The sequence below is a fragment of the Bos indicus genome, chromosome 2 (genome assembly GCF_029378745.1).
Source record: "Bos indicus isolate NIAB-ARS_2022 breed Sahiwal x Tharparkar chromosome 2, NIAB-ARS_B.indTharparkar_mat_pri_1.0, whole genome shotgun sequence".
In the NCBI taxonomy this organism is placed as follows: Eukaryota; Metazoa; Chordata; class Mammalia; order Artiodactyla; family Bovidae; genus Bos; species Bos indicus.
The window spans coordinates 5,044,039-5,059,608 of record NC_091761.1 but is presented as its reverse complement, the minus strand read 5'-3'; the positions used below and the strand labels follow the sequence as shown (position 1 = coordinate 5,059,608).

The window sequence follows — 15,570 nt, the reverse complement described above, 5'->3', positions numbered from 1 at the left end:
TGGACAATCTTTAGAAACTACAAGTATAAAAGTTGCTTCAGTCATGTCTGACTCTTTGCAACCCCATGGACTGTAGCCCATCAGTTCAGTTCAGTCGCTCAGTCACTTCCAATTCTTTGCAACCCCATGGACTGCACCACGCCAGGCCTCGCTGTCCATCACCAACTCCCAGACTTTACTGAAACTCATGTCCATCGAGTTGGTGATGCCATCCAACCATCTCAACCTCTGTTGTCCCCTTCTCTTCCCACCTTCAATCTTTCCCAGCATCAGGGTCTTTTCAAATGAGTCAGCTCTTCACATCAGGTGGCCAAAGGATTGGAGTTTCAGCTTCAACATCAGTCCTTCCAATGAACACCCAGGACTGATCTCCTGCAGGATGGACTGGCTGGATCTCCTTGCAGTCCAAGGGACTCTCAAGAGTCTTCTCCAACACCACAGTACAAAAGCATCAATTCTTCGGTGCTCAGCTTTCTTTCTAGTCCAACTCTTACATCCATACATGACCACTGGAAAAACCATAGCATTGACTAGACGGACCTTTGTTGGCAAAGTAATGTCTCTGCTTTTTAATACGCTGTCTAGGTTGATCATAGCTCTTCTTCCAAGAAGTAAGCGTAAGTAATTTTAAAATTTTCATGGCTGCAAGTCACCATCTGCAGTGATTGTGGAGCCCCCAAAATAAAGTCAGCCACTGTTTCCACATCTATTTGCCATGAAGTGATGGGACTGGATGCCATGATCTTAGTTTTCTGAATGTTGAGCTTTAAGTCAACTTTTTCACTCTCCTCTTTCACTTTCATCAAGAGGCTCTTTAGTTCTTCTTCACTTTCTGCCATAAGGCTGGTGTCATCTGCATATCTGAGGTTACTGACATTTCTCCCGGCAATCTTGATTCCACCTTGTGCTTCTTCCAGCCCAGCACTTCTCAAGATGTACTCTGCATACAAGTTAAATAAGCAGGGTGACAATATACAGCCTTGACGTACTCCTTTTTCTATTTGGAACCAGTCTGTTGTTCCATGTCCAGTTCTAACGGCTGCTTCCTGATCTGCATACAGATTTCTCAAGAGGCAGGTCAGGCGGTCTGGTTATTCCCATCTCTTTAAGAATTTTCCACAGTTTGTTGTGATCCACACAGTCAAACACTTTGGCATAGTCAATAAAGCAGAAATAGATGTTTTTTCGGAACTCTTGCTTTTTCAACGATCCAGCAGATATTGGCAATTTGACCTCTGGTTCCTCTGCTTTTTCTAAAAACAGCTTGAACATCTGGAAGTTCACGGTTCATGTATTGCTGAAGCCTGGCTTGGAGAATTTTGAGCATTACTTTACTAGCATGTGAGATGAGTGCAACTGTGCGGTAGTTTGAGCATTCTTTGGCATTGCCTTTCTTTGGGATTGGAATGAAAACTGACCTTTTCCAGTCCTGTGGCCACTGCTGAGTTTTCCAAATTTGCTGGCGTATTGAGTGCAGCACTTTCACAGCATCATCTTTGAGGATTTGAAATAGCTCAACTGGAATTCCATCACCTTCACTAGCTTTGTTCCTAGTGATGCTTCCTAAGGCCCACTTGACTTCACACTCCAGGATGTCTGGCTCTAGTGAGTAATCACACCATCATGATTATCTGGGTCGTGAAGATCTTTTTTGTATAGTTCTTCTGTTTGTTACCTCTTCATAATATCTTCTGCTTCTGTTAGGTCCATACTATTTCTGTCCTTTATCGAGCCCATCTTTGCATGAAATGTTCCCTTGGTATCTCTAATTTTGTTGAAGAGATCTCTAGTCTTTCCCATTCTGTTGTTTTCCTCTATTTCTTTGCACTGATCACTGAGAAAGGCTTTCTTATCTCTCCTTGCTATTCTTTGGATATATCTTTCCATATCTATATATCTATTCTTTGGGTATATCTTTCCTTTTCTCCTTTGCTTTTCATTTCTCTTCTTTTCAAAGCTATTTGTAAGGCCTCCTCAGGCAGCCATTTTGCCTTTTTGCATTTCTTTTTCTTGGGGATGGTCTTGATCCCTGTCTCCTGTACAATGTCACGAACCTCCATCCACAGTTCATCAGGCACTCTGTCTATCAGATCGAGTCCCTTAAATCTATTTCTCACTTTCACTGTACAATCGTAAGGGATTTGATTTAGGTTATACCTGAATGGTCTAGTGGTTTTCCCTACTTTCTTCAACTTAAGTCTGAACTTGGCAATGAGGAGTTCATGATCTGAGCCACACGGTCAGCTCCCGGTCTTGTTTTTGCTGACTATATAGAGCTTCTCCACCTTTGGCTGCAAAGAATATAATCAATCGGTGTTGATTTTGGTGTTGACCATCTGGTGATGTCCATGTGCAGAGTCTTCTCTTGTGTTCTTTGAAGAGGGTGTTTGCTCCATGGAATTCTCCAGGCAAGAATACTGGAGTGGGTTGCCATTTCCTTCTCCAGGGGATCTTTCCAACCCAGGGATCAAACCCAGCTCTCCTGTTTTATCTTCTTTTAGTTTTGTTTTCTTTTGGTCTTTACTCTACTGGGGTCTTTGGGAACTGTGAGTATGTCTAACAGCATCTACCACACCTCATCATTTTAGCTTAGGCTAGATTTGAAAAGCCAAAATAGTAAAACATTTAAGGAGCCCTGAGACTCACGAATAAATTAGAGCTGCTGTTTCTTTTAAGCTTTGCTTTTTTCTTCTTTATTATTTATTTTTTAAAAATGTAATCTCTCCTTTTATCAACCTTCATCATTTCATACTGTAAGCAAGTGGAATCACTAAAGGTAAATGACCTTATGAATCTACTGAGTGTGAAGAGAAAACGCCATGGTATAGATTATGGATGAGGAGGGAGACACCTAAGTCTAGGGGTTTACAGTTGGTAAAAACTCAGGACTTGTTGTACAGTAAGTATCATTATGTGCTACACAATTACTGGGTACTGGTTGTTTGCAGTGATACAAGCATAAGCAATCCTTCAAAATCAAAATCAAGAAACTACAAACAGGCTATCAAAAGCACAGAGTAGGAGCCAGTAGGTACCAACTCGTCTTATGAAGTGCTACATGCCATGATGATGCCTCCTCCTATTTCTGCTATCTGAAATGTGTCTTCCTTTCCTTCTTGTCTAAACAAGGACCCAGTTTCAGCCTTCTCTACTCCCTTCATCTGTCCATCTTTCTAAATGATAAAGAAGTGAAAAATAACCTCTGAGGACTGACAGTGTACTAGGAATTTTACACTACCACTTTTAATCTTAACTACACCCTGGAGAAGGAAATGGCAACCTACTCCAGTATTCCTGCCTGGAAACTCCCATGGACAGAGGAGCCTAGCGGGCTATAGTCCACAGGGTCACAAAGAGTCGGGACTTAAATGGACAATGGAGCATGAGCGTGCCAGGACGACAGCATTCGTCGTTTCTCCACTCATCATGGCAGGGTCATTTGTCTCATAGGATATTATCTGATTTAACACCTTCCCAACCTTGCTCTAGGCTGGCATGTGTCCTCCGCAGCTTGATTATTGCATTTTCAATTACAGGAACTATGTCTTCTACTTCATTCTTATCTCCATTCATCTTCTCTACTTCTCCCCTCTCTTTCAAAATACACCCTTCCTATTTCTCAATCCATCCTCTTTACTACCACAATTACTACTACTAATAAAAGCTATTATTTACGTTATTTTACACTGTGCTGACAGTCTGCTAAATACAAAACATTTTATTTAATGCTCACAATAATCCCTCCTGTAGGTATTATCTTCCCATCTTACAGAGGAAGAAAAAAGCTTGGAGATTTTAAAGCACTTGCTCTCTCACAGAAGATGTAACGTCACTGTGGACTGCCACAGCGATCACAGCCCTCACTGTGATTTCCCACCCACCCTCCACTCTCACCCTCTGTGACAGTTTGTACCATTTCAACTTTTAAGTTCAAACTACATTTCCAGAATCCTTTTCCCACCAGGTTCCTGGTTAGAAATGGTCAAAGACAGAAGTTACTCTCTGAAGATTATGGTTAGATGGATGTAGAGCTGACAGAGTATTTCACTGTGTCTCTGCTCTCCACTGTATTGCATGTAGCTCTTTCTTATTGTCAACCCTGCCAACCAAACTGCAACCTCAGGCCCACCATCAAAAGCCTGACTGAAGACCACAGAAGAGGTAGCTATGTAGAGACAACAGCGTTCTATACTTTCCACCAGCTCTACTGTGTGGGCCCACACTTCAGTAGCTGGGCATAACTAGCTTCTCAAATTCCCCTGCAAACTCTGACTTGCCCACTGCACCACTGCTTCAGGAAGGCTGATTAGTGATTTCTCTGATCTGCCAATTCCCTCTTACAGACTTTGGTTTCCAAGCTTCTCCCACAACTCCGTAAGGTCTTCTGTCTTTCATAAATTCCTTAATTCCATGATACTACAGCAGTTCGTTCTTCCTCTGTGACTGAACCCTAACTCATGCAACTACTCAAGCCCCCCTCCACCTACTGATCAAGATCTCTGCAACTTTCCCTTTAGAGACCTTCCTGCATAACCAAATTTAAGCCACTTAGTCTTTTATAATCTCCAATCAAGCCTTCTTTTATCAGTTCTGAGCTGCCAATCTTTGAAAACAGGATGAAGCGCCCTCATTCTATGAAGCCATATCATCCAAACTTGATCCTCCCATTTGCAAAAGAGCAAGATTTATATGAGAGAAAAAACTAGAGCGGGTATCAGATTAACGAAAGTGTTAGTCGCTCAGTCGTGTCCAACTCTTTGTGACCCCACAGACTGCAGGGATTGAACCCAGGTCTCCAGCACTGCAGGTAGTTTAACATCTGAGCATAAGGGAAGCTCTAGTTTAACAAATGCCAATACCAATTTATTACCTAAAAACAAAATAAGCTAACAACACTTAATGTACTTCTATGCTTTGGTTAGAGATGCGAAGATGGAAGAAATGAAGAATAAAGAAGCAGAAAGATTCTGAGAAAAAATTTGCTGGGACTTCCCTGTGGTCCAATGGTTAAGACTCCACATTCCCAATGCAAGGGGCACAGGTTCAGTTCCTTGTTAGGGAACTAAGATCCCACACAGCCTCGCAAAAATATATATTAAATTTTTTTTTGCCGATGTATGGTTTGCCCCAAATGATTTTTTTCCATTGGGAAGTAAGAATTTTTTTTTAATGTAATCATTTGGGGTTTATCCAGTACACCCATAAAATTATTTTAAAATTTCTAGCGGGCATAGACTGCAGGTAAAATTTTTCCAATACTTCTTTTTTTTTTTCTTTTCCAAAAAGATCTTCCCTCACTTTTGGCTAAAGTATTTCAAAAAATGTATTTCACTAGTCTTGGGTGCCCATTCACGAGAATAATTTAGTTCTTTTCTAGAATTCAATGGTTATTATCCTGGATTTTCATCACTAAAATATCATCAGGTGATTCTGATTTTAATCGTATCAGTCCTGAAGTTATTCATCTACTCTTTCAACAAGTATTTACTGCGAACCTACTATAGATTATCACAGTTCAACACAAGCTACCTGGCTATAAAACATCTTTAAGTAAAAGATGTCATTCTGACAAATTAATCACATTTAAACAGAGCTATTTATCTTCCAAATGCTGCCCTGTAACAAATCTTCCCTGGACAGTTGTCATCTTAACAATCTCCCAAGCAAGAAAACTTGAATCTCTCTTGACTCTATTATTTTCTATGATGCTGTGGATCTCACAGAATCATAGATTAGATAGGTCCTTAAGAAATCAACTAGGTGGGGTGGGGGGCGATTCCCTGGTGGCTCAGTGTTTAAGAATCCACCTGGTGATGCAAGGGACGTCAATTCAATACCTGGCTGGGGAAGATCGTGTGCTGCAGAGCGACTAAGCCTGTGCACACAACTACTGAGCCTGAGTTGGAGCCCCGGAGCTGCAACTACCGAGCCCACGAACCTCGAGGCTGTGCTCCACAACAAGAGTAACCACTGCAAGCAGCAGCCCAGGCACTGCAAGAAAAAGTAGTCCCCATGCAGCAAAAAAGACCCACCATAGCCAAAAAATAAATAAATCTTTTAAAAAAAAGAAATCAACTAGAGCAACTTTTTCAAATTCAGAAATGTTGAACTAGGGACTTCCTTCGTGGTCCAGTGGTTAAGAATCCACCTTGCAATGCAGGGGGTGCAGAGCGGATTCCTAGTTTGGGGGCTAAGATCCCACATGGTGTGGAGCAACTAAGCCAAAGCACAACAAGTACTGAGCCCGTGGACCACAACTTAAGAGTCCGTGTGCTACAAAGAAAGATCTCACATGACACAGCGAAGACCTGCACATACCTGCTATGTGCTAAGATAATGTTTTTTAAAAAATTACTGAAGTCACTTTGTCACAGTCAACTTCTAATTAATGGCAGATTTAAGACTGAAATCAGGCTTTCCATCTTCTATCAGTGTTCAACAAACAGTATGAAATACAGTTTGCAGTCTGTGTATTCACTTCAGGAACATTCTAGGCAAGAAACTCTTCAGGTACATCCCTGAGTAAACCTTCTAACCTTAAGGCAGTATGCAACAGTCCATAACTATGGGACAAAACTTTGAGATGCTGATTAATACACATTACATGATCTCAGAACACAAAATTAATCTACTCTTTCTCAAATCATGGGGAAAGATTTATAATGAAGGTATATGGTGGTTTGGGGGTGAAGTCAACTGAATGCAGTCAGATACTGCTAACAGACTGGATGGTTAATGATACACCATCTCTCAAAGTAAATCTTTATCAACATCAAGGCTGAGCTAGCTACCTTCTACTTGTTTCATTTCCTTGTAATATCTAAACAAACAAGAAAGTTTGTAAATGTTCTTTGACATACTGTTTTTATATATTATGTCATATCATATAATAACTATTACTAATTTTACAAAGCAGTCAACAGGTCTAAAAATGCCTAAACTGATTTTAAAATGCATTAAAGCATCATATAAATCATGATATTAATCTCTCCGCAAAATTTAGTTGGAGAACATTGGTCTCATTCCTTTCATATTAAAACAAAAGAACAAAGTATTTTGAGTTAAAGCTCCATAAATATCATTAAAATGTAGCTAAGTCAGTCAAATTTAGGGTAATGACAAACTTATCAAACAATGATGATGATAATGAAACATCTTCAAGTCACAAATCTAAAATACAATATGAGTTGGGAGCATATAACTATTACTAAATAGCACAGAAAGAATTGAAATTTTATTTCGGCTTAGACTGCAGAACTGTTCTCTGAAAAGACTTTCAGAAATAATAAGTATTATCTCACATTCTCCCACTGATTCCTATTAATAATTTTCAGAAACTTTTCTACTACCTTGCCTCTGTGGTAGAGCTTTCCACAAATGCTTGATTTTCTCTGAGGGTACAGAAACATTTTATTGAACTTCCCCACCCTGTTCCACTAATGTAGCTGCCATCTTTTAAGAATCTGAGAACACTGAAGGAGGCCTCTTGTCAATTACCTATCCATGTAATAAACGTTTGGCAACAGGTATTGTGCTAGGCGTTGGGGCACCACAATCAACACAGCACTGCCTCTGTGCTTGAAGAGCTAATTTCTCCGCGGAGGACACAGAGACAACCGCGGGTGCCGTGCAGTCAGAGGGTGGAAGAGGCGAGGGTGGCAGAGGCGAACACAGGGCGCTCAATGGGAAGCCTGCCTGAGGCAGTGGCGCTGAGCAGGCACAATCTGGGAATTATTGAAAGAATGCTGATAAAATTGTATCTTAAACTACTCTTTTAATTTGTCACTATTAATTTATTAAAGTCCATACTAAATGACTAACTGTATAAATGGGGGGAAATTACCCTAGAAAAAACTTCCAAAGTTTATAAACTACAGAATGCTTTTTAAATTTATAGCACTATGAATCTCAAGCATAACATTCTTGAGCACTTACAAGAAAGGTGGTGGGCTAGTTATGGGAAGAACACCAAAGAAGAATCTATTCCTATCCTCCTGACATGTTTACGAACATGTTTACTAACAATCACTATGACATGAGAATACAGAGTGAAGTTAAAAAGTTTATAATCCTTGAACTTCATAGAACAGTTGAATTAGGCCTAGGGTTTAGACCTTCTGATTCTCAATCCAGTTCTCCTTTGCATGACACCAGAAAACAGTTTTCTCAAAATATTCTTTAGTAAAGTAGCTCTCCTTTTATATTTCAGCTATTCCTGAGCAACAAATATTGGCTAAGACTTAAAAGAAACATATTATTTGAGGGAATTCCCTGATAGCCCAGTGATAGGGACTCCTCGACTTTACTGCCAAGGACTGAGGTTCAGTGATGACTAATATCTCACGAGCCACACAAGCCTCACAGTACAGCCAAAACACACACACACACACACACACACACACTCCTTGAGAGAGTACAGGAAAAGACAGGAACTGAATTGTCCTCTGTTCTCTCAAGTCAGGTCTCTTTTTATTCATAACTGGCGATAACCTTGAATTCATTATTAAAAATACTTAAAAATCCCCCAAATCAAAACCTGATTAATACAGCTGCAAAATCAGAACCTGATTAATACAGCTACACAGAATATTTTTACAATTCCTGCGGTTCTGTTGCTGTCTACAGACCAACAAAAGATTGTTAGCATTGAAATTCAGAAGTCAGCTTGCCAACAGATGCAGCAATCAATATTACTATCTACTGAAAACTTAAAGATTACTGGAGAACACATGCCAGTTGCAGTGGGGAAAATATACCTCACCTAAAGAGGAGAGCTGAAGCTGAAACTCCAGTACTTTGGCCAGCTGATGCAAAGAACTGACTCGCTAGAAAAGACCCTGATGCTGGGAAAGACCGAAGGCAGGAGAAGGGGATGACAGAGGATGAGATGGTTGGATGGCATCATCAACTCGATGGATAGGAGTTTGAGTAAACTCCAGGAGTTCGTGATGGACAGAGAAGCTTGGCATGCTGCAGTCCACGGGGTCAAAAAGAGTCGGACACGACTGAACTGACTGAAAGAGGAGAGTGAAAGAGCGGGTTTAAAACTCAACATTCAAAAAACTAAGATCATGGTATCTGGTCCCATCACTTCATAGCAAACAGATGGGAAAAAAGTGGAAACGGAGGCAGATTTTATTTTCTTGGGCTCCAAAATCACTGCAGAGGGTGACTGCAGCCACAAAATTAAGAGATGCTTGCTCCTTGGAAGGAAAGCTATGACAAACCTAGACAACATATTAAAAAGCAGAGACATCACTTTGCTGACAAAGGTCCATCTAGTCAAGGCTGTGGTCTTTCCCGTAATCATGTAGGGATGTGAGAGTTGAACCATAAAGAAGGCTCAGCGCCTAAGAACTGATGCTTTCAAACTGTGGTTCTGCAGAGGACTCTTGAGAGTCCCTTGGACAGCAAGGAGATCAAACCAGTAAATCCTAAAGGAAATCAGCCCTGAATATTCATTGAAAGGACTGATGCTGAAGCTGAAACTCCAATACTTTAGCCACCTAATGGGAAGAGCTGACTCACTGGAAAAGACCCTGATGCTGGGAAAGACTGAGGGCAGCAGGAGAAGGGGGTAACAGAGGATGAGATGGTTGGATGGCATCACTGACTCAACGGACGTAAGTTTGAGCAAACTTAGGGAGATAGTGAAAGACAGGGAAGCCTGGAGTGTTGCAGTCCATGGAGTCGCAAAAACATGACTTAGCAACTGAACAACAACAACCCCCATAACCAAGTGATCAAACTCAGGATCACAAATAGGACTTAACAATATATGACCCCAATGGGGAGCAATATAAAGTACACAGAAACATTCAGTAGTTATTCTTGCCCAAAATATTTAACCTGAAACTAATGATTCTTTAAATCTAGCTTACAGTTAGCTAACGCAGGAGGCAAAGAGGAACATGCTAAATGACACCATGGGGGGGGGGGGGGGGGGCAGGAATCAGACAAATCCAGAATGTGACTGGTTTTATAAGATAACTGGCTTGATCTCTTTTATTAAAAAAAAATCCATTTTATAAAATAGAGAGATGATGGGACTTCCAAGGCATCCAGTGGTTAAAACTGTGCTTCCACAGCAGGGGCCATAGGTTCAATCCCTGGTTGGGAAACTAAGATCCCACATACTGTGTGGCATGGCCAAAAGATAAAAAAATAAATAAAATGGAGAGGTGATATTGTTTTAGACTGGAAGAGATCAAAGAGACTTCCAAATGTAGTGAATAAACCTTGATAGGATCCTGGTTTAGTGGGAGTAAGTATAAAAAGCCAAAAAAGATCTTTCCAGCACAAATGGGGAGATTTAAACATGGATGGATACTAGATTACATTAAGAAATTAACAATAAGAAACTATTAATCAGAAACTTAACAATAATATTTTGGCTGTGTAAGAAAATGTCCTTATCTTTGAAAATGCAATTTGGCATATTTAGGGGTAAAGTGTCATAGTGTCCACAGTTTAGTTTTCAAATAGTATAGCTAAAAATTCTTCCCACGTGGCTCAGTAGTAAAGAAGCTGCCTGCCAATGCGAGAGACACACAGGAGATAGTGATTCAATCCCTGGGTTGGGAAGATCCCCTGAAGGAGGAAATGGCAATCAATTTCAATATTCTTGCCTGGAAAATCCCATGGACAGAGCCCAGCGGACTACAGTCCATGGGGTGACAAAGACTGGGACCTGACTGAGTGACTGAGCACACAGGTACGCATGGCCAAAAATAATGTACACATTATGGCAAGATGCCAATAAGTCAATCTATAGGATTACTATATGGGTGTTTGATATTACCAAATTCCTGTGTACTTAAAACTGTTTCATAATAAAAAGCTGGGGCTGGGTTGGGGGGCAGGTGGGAGGGAGCTTAGCTCCAATTCTACAAGGAAAAATAAAATCAATCTGATACTAAAGCTGTGGGACTTGTCTAGAACCAAACACAATTCCATTTTAATACAGCATCTATTAAATATAGTTTACCCCTGTGGTAGCAATAAGGTAAACAAGGGAAGAAAGTTCCAATTAAAACACTTAAAAGACTGAGCCTACAATTAATCATAAAACTATTTGCAATAAATCTTTAATAGTTATTTCTTTCAAGAGAGATTCATGGAGAGCATGACTAGATAACCATTCTATAATGATACTACATTCAACAAGACTCAACATATGTTTATATTTTAAACAAACAACAAATTAATCTGTGAACCATCCACTTCTTAACTCTATAATTCAACTTTTTCTCTACAGACATTACAAAGACATTCAACTACAAATTTTCTTAAACCTGATAATACATTTAAAAAATTATAAAATACTACAATTTGGGGCATCAATAGATTTCTTAAACATTTACAACTAAACATGAAACTTAAGTTACTCAAGAGAATTTTATCAACACTTTCTTCTGCAAAGAGAAATGTAAAGGCTCTAACTTTAATCATAATCCAAGAAACAGAGTATAGGTCAATGCTAAAAGGAGAATTTCAGTTAGTTTTATAAATACTCATTAGTTTTCTACATAAATACGAAAGAAAACAATCACATCATTAAAAGATAACTTTGTACAACTCTACACATTAAATTCTGGCACTCCACTCAGAGCTATTGCACAAGTTAATGCACAAATTACTAAGCATGTTGTCATTGCCACATAATCCAGAGACAAATTTTGCAATAAGGAAATCTCAAGCAAATAACCCAACTGTGAGTTCCCTGTATGCATCAAGAATAAATTGCACAAATTGTAACTTTTCAAGAAATACGGAGTTTAACTAAATCCATTTCTTCTTTTTGATAAGAGGGGAAATATTTTCTGTTCGGTCAGTTCCACCGCAAAAAAAGAAAAAGGTAAAGGTGCCTGGAGTCACCTTTTAAAAGTAATTTTTGGGGGGAAAGAATCAAGAAAATCATTTGGCTAGGCTGCAGGCAAAACACACTGAACAACCTACAATACGGGCATGTAAGCGCGATCTACTTTTGTAAATATTTAGATTTTACTCCCAAGAAAAAACTTTTCATGTTTTCTCATTTTCCTCACATATTTATTTTCGCAAGATCTGAACTAGAGAAATACACTTCTACAGAAAGGGCATCATATTCGAACCAAGGCTTTCCCAGATTACCAAGCTGCGTGACCTTGGGCAAGTTCCTCAATCTGAGCCTCGATGTTTTCAACCGTAAAATGAAGACAGTATCACCTCACTGGGCTTCGAAGGTGAGGTGAGCGATGCACGGTAAGTACCGGGGGCGTAACAAGTGCTCGCTAAACGGTCCATAAAGAGAAAAGGGCATCAACCCTAACACTAGTGCACGACGATACAGCGGGGCAAAGACAAGCACTTTCTCGCTTCCTGCATGTAACATTTCTGCGTCTCCCAAGGACCAGGCGCAATCTTCCTTCCAAAACCCGGCGGAGTACGCGTCTTGACAGCTCCACCGCCCAGCGGTCTACTTCGCTCGGACCTGGACTTCGGGACTGGATGCAAGGGACCCAAGGTCCGCCCACCCCAAGCGAGGCAACCACCTAGCGAAATCTCCGCCCCAGGGGCTGCGCCCAGGCCGGTAACGGCCCCCTCCTCACGTCCGGCCCCCTCCCCGCTCCCCCACCCCTACCGCCACACATTTGTGCGGGCGCGCGCGCGCGCGCTCACACACACACACAGACACACACACACACACACAGACACACACACACGCACTTACCCGCCGCTCCGCGGGGACGTAGGGAGCCGCAGACCCACCCCTCCGCACCCGCGCGGCCTGTCACCGCGCCCCCCGGTCGAGGGAGGCTGCGGGCCCCCGGGGACCGGAGGGGCGCACGAGGAGTCGGGCGCGGGCCGGGGGCCAGGCCCGGCCTTCCTTCACATGGAGCCTGCGCCGGGCGCAGCGTGGACCGTGGCGGCCGGCCGGGGCCTCTCGGCGCCCCTCGTTCCTTCTCGCCGCCGCGGCCCCGAGGCCCGCGGGAAGCTGGGCAGAAAAGGAGGAAGCCGCGGGCCGGGTGCCGCCGAGGCTGGAGAAGGGGCGGGAGCGACGACTCCGCGGCTGGGAGCGCCGGGCCTCCCGGTAGTCGTCGTCGTCGCCGCTGCCGCTGCGGGCCGCAGGACCCCCGAACACCGCACCCAGCGACCGCACCACCCTCGTCGGGAGCCGCTGCTGAGGGCAGCCCGGCCGCCACTACACACGGACCCGTGACGTCGGGCGTAGCGCGGTGCACGTCACGGCCGGCTCTCTCGTGCGCACGCAGCCCTCCGCCTGTCGGGAGCGGAACCCGCCGGGGGCGCGCGCTCACCCAGAGCGCCGCGCGGAGGCCGAGGGGGAGCGAGTCCGCGCCTGCGCAGTGGCTGGCTGCGCCCACGCACGCCCGGTTGCACACGCCGGCTCAGTAGTGCGGAGATTCCTGGCCTGCCAGGGCTGTTGCGCCACTTTGCCGATGGCTCGTGGCAGCCGGCTCCGGGCCTGTGTTCTCACGCACACACATGCACCTCAGTTCCCTTACGGGAGTCCTTGGCGCCGAGACGCCAAAACAAACCTCGAAAATGGTCTCCCGCGTGGGCTTCTGGCAGAGCGAGAGCAGCAGAGCAAGAAGAGGCTGCGACCCACTTCGAGTCCATAGCAAGTCGTTTGCAGGCGAAAAGATTTCGTTTTGGGATCTGGTTTCAGCATTTTTTCCTAAAAAACTTAAGAAATTTTTGTCGACCTGTCACCTGACCGTAAACCACTACCCTGGAGATCGGCCTTCTAAGTTTTACAGTTCACGGTTTACTTGTTGTATGTATGCGAGGTCGGCCCAGCAATTACTTTTTAATTGTTAACAAATGTGGAAATCTCGGCGCAGGAAGATGAGTTGACACTCCACCCCCAGGACTTGTGACAGAGTCTAAAACCCAGTCGCTTTCACTGAGTCTTTTCTTCACTCCCCGTCGCCCCGCAGTACTAAATACAAATTCCTCGCTTTAGCGTTGGAGGCCTCTGTCATGTGACTGACCTGCATTCTGCATTGTCTTTAGCCCAAACTACTATGACTGGTGGCTCAGAGGTTAAAGCGTCTGCCTGGAATTCAGGAGACCCGGGTTCGATCCCTGGGTCGGGAAGATCCCCTGGAGAAGGAAATGGCAACCCACTCCAGTATTCTTGCCATGGAGAATCCCAGGGAGGGAGGAGCCTGGTAGGCTACAGTCCACGGGGTCGCAAAGAGTCGGACACGACTGAGTGACTTCACTTTCACTTTCACTATGATCCAGAGAGTATCTGTCCTGCCCCATCTCTTGTTTCCTCAAATACCCCTTACAACTTCCTGCGCCATTTCTTCCCTCTTTAGTATCTGCGTGCTTTCTTGGTAGGTTATGGATCCCACCTGTTTCCTGCCTTTTCCAGACATCATATCCACTCAAACAGTTGAAATAGGAGAGATGGGCATGGTGCCCACCCAGAGGTAAGCAGCTACCCAACTTGCTGCCCTGAAGAGCAGGGGAGATCGCACCTGTGGGGCAGGGACTGAGGGAAAGGGTGTTATGTAATAAAATATCTAGGTCCCCTTCGTGAAATTGTTATTGCAGGCACACTAGCGGTGTTGTCAAAGGAGCAAGAACAGAGATGTTCATTGGCAAGTTTTTGTAATGGTGAAGCCTGGAAATCTAAATGACTCCGACTGAGGGGATGAATAATGGTTCATTTGCTCTGCAGAGAATTAGGCGGCCACCACAAAGAAAGGCTAATGCTGGAGGACCTCAAAAATACAAAGCCTAATAGAAAAGCAGTTTGCTGCCACTAATTTAAAAAGTAGAGTACTTTTAAGCAGAAAACGGGTCTTTAAGATGGCTTTTGGTTCTAACATCTAAGCCTGGTATACCACAGAAAAATAAAGGATCTCAATATACTTGGGCAGGATTTAAATCTTAAACTTTTATATTATTTTCCATGGTTCCTAGCAAGGCAATGGCACCCAACTCCAGTACTCTTGCCTGGAAAATCCCATGGACGGAGGAGCCTGGTAGGCTGCAGTCCGTGGGGTCGCTAAGAGTCGGATAAGAGTCGGATACGACTGAGCGACTTCACTTTCACTTTTCACTTTCATGCATTGGAGAAGGAAATGGCAACCGACTCCAGTGTTCTTGCCTGGAGAATCTCAGGGACGGGGGAGCCTGATAGGCTGCCGTCCATGGGGTCGCACAGAGTCGGACACGACTGAAGCCACTTAGCAGCAGCAGCAGCAGCAGCCTGACCATATAGTACTCAATAAATTCTTGTTTACAAAATAATCTCAAGATGGAGATGGATTTTTCTTCATACCTCTACTCACTTTTTCTCTCCCTACCCTAACTGGGACCTCATCCATCATTTTCCACCACACGTGTATATTAATAACAGCCTCTTTTTTTCTTTTTCTCCAGTCTCTTTTTACATTGGTGAGATACTTGCTTAGACCGTAAATCTCTGGCATGCTGGCTTATTTGGGGATATATGATTACAAATTCGTGAGCTTGGAATATTTTTTTTTTCAGCTGCAAGGAACAAAACAGCTTAAACAGTAATGTTTATTTTCTCACATAACAAAAATGCAA

At 43.2% G+C, this 15,570-nt stretch overlaps 1 protein-coding gene across 1 annotated transcript in view; it reads right to left on the bottom strand.

Moving 5' to 3' along the window:
• The window catches only part of MAP3K2 (mitogen-activated protein kinase kinase kinase 2), a 91,895-nt gene extending 79,045 nt beyond the window's left edge, over positions 1–12,850 (bottom strand). Inside the window, exon 1 of the mRNA XM_019969168.2 lies at positions 12,713–12,850. The gene's annotated coding sequence lies outside the window, so the exon portion shown is untranslated. The remainder of the gene's footprint in view (positions 1–12,712) is intronic.
• Positions 12,851–15,570: the final 2,720 nt, after the last annotated feature.